This window comes from Camelus ferus, chromosome 4 (assembly GCF_009834535.1).
Source record: "Camelus ferus isolate YT-003-E chromosome 4, BCGSAC_Cfer_1.0, whole genome shotgun sequence".
Classification (NCBI taxonomy): Eukaryota; Metazoa; Chordata; class Mammalia; order Artiodactyla; family Camelidae; genus Camelus; species Camelus ferus.
Window position 1 is genome coordinate 49,608,803 of NC_045699.1, and position 5,204 is coordinate 49,614,006.

The 5,204-nt window shown below is 34.5% G+C and overlaps 1 pseudogene; it reads left to right on the forward strand.

Moving 5' to 3' along the window:
- The first annotated feature begins 3,654 nt into the window (after positions 1-3,654).
- Positions 3,655-4,252, forward strand: LOC102523260 (annotated as a pseudogene).
- The last annotated feature ends 952 nt before the right edge of the window (positions 4,253-5,204 follow it).

Below are 5,204 nucleotides of genomic sequence, written 5' to 3' on the forward strand. Positions count from 1 at the left end.
GTTTTATATCTATTGCATATGTGTTATTAATGAATAAAGGGAAATATGGGTCATATGGATGAAATCCATATGTCTTTCCAAAGATCAGTATTATGTTCCAACAACCATTGTGAAGGAACACTTATAACTGGTTTTGAATGCAGGTAAGCGTGCTTAGCCAAGATTTAAAAAGAAAATCCCTATGTAGTAATATTTATCCTGTTGAATTATGTACAAATATACATTTATGCATTTTATGTATATAACATAAACATATGATAATGTGTATATGTGTGCATCAATTGCTAAAGATGCTTTGTGTATTTCCCTTGTCTGATACTTTCCAGGAAATTGATGCAATACATATTGATATACCTGAAAATCCATTTGTTTGGAGAGGTGGCATACTTTTAAATAAAATGATCAAATGGAAAGATATAGAAAATTGGAACTAAAAGCAGTAGAGGAATTGAAGGAAAGTATTCAATCTCACTCACTGAACAGGGAAACAAATTACTAAACTGTCTGCAAAGTCATCTGTAGATGAACAAGAACCAAAAAAGTTTTTTATCTTTGAGTATGTATCCAGAGAAATAGTGTAATACAGGCAAATACTTTGGAAAAATATTAACTTCTTGAATATAAAAGATTGCACTTTCTTATACTATCTTAAAATCCTCCTTTAAAAATATATATATACATATATATATTTGTCAGGCCACAAAATTGGAAAATTCTACCTCACCACAAGTTAAAGAAATTAACTACTCACATTTTTCTTTAAGGGAAATTGCAGGGTTTTTTTCTTTTTGTTCATTCCAACCAATATTATGTTCTCGATATCTCTGAAATTTTCATAAAGATTTACAACCTCTGGCTACAATGTCAATGTCAGAGGTCAGATTATAGCAAGACAGACAGATTTCTCTTTATCAGAAACTATCAAACTTTGGAAGAGAAAGATTAAGCACTACATATAAACCTAGACAATCTGGTCACCCCCAGAGAATCCTGGGATGCTGTTCTCTGCCCTGCTTAGGTCTCACTTAAATTCGTAAGAGGAACATGCAAAGTACATAGACTCCTGTATGTCACAGTTAAAAGATTCACCAAAGTTCTGCATAATGTCACTAAAATATTTGATCTGTTCACAAGAGAGGTAATCAAAAATGAGAAGATCATGGATCAAAAGCTAGGAATACAAGGTATTCTCTTGAACTCAAGAGGAGATACACACAGGTCTCAGAGAAAAAAAAAAAAAGTTCTACCTAGGTACCCAGAGATCTCTCTGAAATATTAAGGGAAAAATATCTGAAAAACAAATTAACTGATAAACAACTCTAAGAAATAAGTTTTTTTTTTCCTAGAAAGTCAGGGTTAAGAACTCTTAATGCACATTTTTTTTTTTTAATTTAGGGTTTCTTACTGAGTTCTGCTCAACTTTCAACTTAATTGTAGTTATTTTCTTTACTGTAACTCTTCATTCACTTGGGTTCTTCTATACTACCCCTTAAGCTGGGAATTTCTTGAACAGTTACAGGTAGATCTAAAGCCCTTTTCCAAAAACTACCCAAGCTGTAAAAGTTTATTCCTAATCCAAATATTGCCACAAAACTTGAAGTATTGGGAATTTTGGTTACCACTGCAATGTGCCCAAGTTCACGGCTACAGGTGAAAAAAGGGAGTGTCAACTGTGATTATGACTACGTTCTGTGAAACTGCAGTCTGTAACCCCCCTTATTCACTTTCAAATTCAACAAGCTGTGCTGATCTTTTAAATTATTTTGTAGATTTAGGAGCAACTTATATCAGTTTCTGTTTCTGTAGCTATATTATGAGAATGAGGATCAGTGCTTGAGTACCTGTTGTCATTTTCCTATTTCCCAAATAATATTTGCTTGTCTTTGGGTGACATCTGAAGACAACCAATATTAAATAACACAAGAAAATCTTTATTATTTACTGAATAATGGTCCTCACAAAATTTCTTTTATAGGTACATTCTAAATCTAGATTTTGTTCCATTTTTCAGGTACCAATAAACATGCAATTTATGTTTCCTACTCCTTATTTACCAACAGAAAGCTGGGGCCTAGATTTAATCCTTAATTATAGCTTTTCTTATTCCTTTTTTCCTGGAACCAATTTTGTTCACTTCCTACATGGCTTAATCATTTATCCTTTGTCTTAAAAGATGATGTAAACAAAGCAGTAACCTTTACTCTTCATCTAAATGTTGATACCATACTTTTAAAAGGATTACTATGATGATGATATTAATAATAGCTAACATTTATACAACACTTACTGTGTGCCAGGCCTGGTGCTAAGTACTTTATACATATTGGTTCATACAACCTACACAGCAACTGTCTGAGGTTGGTAAAATTATTACTTCTTTTTTTCAGGTGGGAAAAATGAGACATTAAGCTGTTAAGTAACATGTTCAAAGTGACATAGCTAGTAAGCAGCAAAATTTTTTAAAAAGGTAACATTTAAAAAAATAATTTCACATTTACAAGTAACCATTTAATATAATTCCAAGTGATTTGCAGAACATGTACAAACTCAACCATAAATTAACTGCATAAATACAGTGCTGAGAAATTGGTCTTCAAAAATAAAAAAATGAATTCATATTAACAGACAAAGTATGTTTTACTAGGAAAGGCATATATATCATTTGCTGTCGTAGGACCTATGTTTTATTTATAGCCTACCAACATTTCAGGTCTATGCTAGTGAGCTACTAAGATATACCTTGCTCATACGAAAAGTGAAAATAATATTACTGGCCTACTTGGTTCATAGGGTTCCTAATAGTATGAAATAGAGAATAGATAAAATGTTACAATCATTAAACTCTTATGTAACAGTGAGTTTTATTAATAAAATAGATTAAATGACAAACAATAAAGCAGTGATTAAACCTTCAACTTTGGAAAGAACATTGATCCTATTCCAGATGATTTTTCAAGAATTGACAGTTTCTCTGTACATAGTTAGAATCTACTTTCTATTCTAAGGTAATATTAAGAATGAAACTGTATCCCCTAAACACTGTATATTCTGAAGCTACCCACTTATTAAAATAAGGAAATAAAATATTAAATTAATTTATATTGGACAAATGAACCCAAGAATTTACTAGCTAAAATGGATAAGTGAGTTCCTATTTATCATAATATCTTACTGTTAAATACTTACTGTCTCTCAGTTACTCACTTAAATTATTTGGGGGTGAAATAAAATAGAATTTTTTTCTTTAATCATGATATTAGTTTCAAAAAAAAATCTATAACTACTGCTCACTGCTTACCCCAATCCTGGATATTTTTCAAATAATTATAGAACTAACTGTGTCAAAATGTGAATTACCATTGGTGAATAGTGATGATACATATTTAATCACTGGAGGAAAAAATCAGTTCAAAGACCATAAAGAAAATAAGAAAATATAATAACACTTTCTTTCCATTTGCCTTCCTTCACCACTGCAATTTTCCTGATTTATATATTCTTGGGTTTCTACCAAGCATGGAACTGTGCAGCATTTTTTTTTTCCTTATGTGCCTACTGTAACCCAAATTATTTTTATCAATCCATCATCATTCCATGAAATTCCTCTCATTCTACTTGCATCCCAAGCTGCCATTTTAAGAAAACAAAACAAGGAATTCTCATGTGACACAGAAGTGACTACAAACAGAAGAGGATTAAAAAAATAACCCTCTGTGATGCCAAGCAGAACCAGATCTGCAGCCACCACGAACAGCAAAGGTCAATATCTAATGCAGCCAACCCAGCCCCTGGTGCCTCCTCGGAATTCTGTGTACACTCAGACCTTGCATTTTCCCCAGGCTCCACCCCATACTGATGCTAGACCTGCCAGCTCAGAGCTCTATCTGTTGTCTGAGTTTGTGCACTAAGAGGCTGCCACAGTCCCCACCACGTCAGCTATATTTCCTGGCACTTCACTGTATCTTCCCATGACCTTGTCTGTGGCTGTTGGACCTTTAATTTCCACAATGCTCATAGCTTATTATCCAGTTGGTTCCACCTGTCCACCTGGTGCAACAGTGCTGGAGGAAGGAGGGTATAATTCAGGTGCCATATTTGGAACTGGCTCTACTACTGGCAACATCTCTCCTCCTCCAGATGTCCTCCCAATTCTGCTCAGCTAACAGACATGCAGGGAGCCAATGTACTTGTAACTCAGCAGAAGGGAAACTTCTTCATGGGTGGTTCAGATGGGGGCTACAGCATCTGGTGAATAACCAAGGCCACCTCTGTGCTGGGAAAGATATCATATACTTTCAGTGCTTTTTACAATGTAACTGCTCTAGTCATATTAACCTGGAGTTGCAGTTTAAACACATATTGTTGGGGTGCCTTTCTGGTGCCCAAACTTTCAGATACTTTTCAAACTTAATAAGGAATCATGTAATGGTAATAGTACCTTCCTAAAGCATTTTGAGATATGGGATGTATCCATTCATAAAAAGAATGTGAGATGTGAGTGAGGCAGCCCTAAGGATCTTCCTTTACTTCCTCCAGAGTAATACTGTACCATACTGGTCTTTGCTTTTAGTAATAAAACATGAAATTAGGCTTGGAGGGAACTTTGATTTTCCTAGAAATTAAAGTTGCCAAATTATTCTGATTGGTCTTTAATCTCCTTTAACTCTTTGATTTTTATTGCTTGTTACAAATGAACTGCATTAATTGTGTGCCTTTTCCTTTCTATCCTTTGCCCCCCATCTCACCCTCAACCTTAATTTTCCATTCTTTCCCACCAATCTCCATTGAATCAATGGTACAGGACAGAAAGCCCGTCAGATTAATTTCCTTCTCTCCTTGCACTTCTCCCCACTTGTCATCTTTTAACTAGTCTTTCATAAGGATCCTCTGAAACTCTTTTTGTGTTCCCAACACAGAACCCATTACTTCTGCTTTTGCATCTCCTCAGGCAAAAGTGGAGGGCACCTTTTGGATGTCCTTCAAGCTTGCCTCTTCATACATGAACCAAATCCAAATTTGCTTTGGTGCCAGAAATACTTAGCTTTGTTTTAAGAAAGGATATCAATGCAAACTGTACTGTAAACTTGTTTATAATTTAAGGGGCAAAAAGGAGGACACATTTAAAAGCCTGATGACTCCAGAGCCAAATTAAGGGAAGTTTTCAGATCAAAAACTGGTTACCATTTACTGTCAGTGTCTGATGC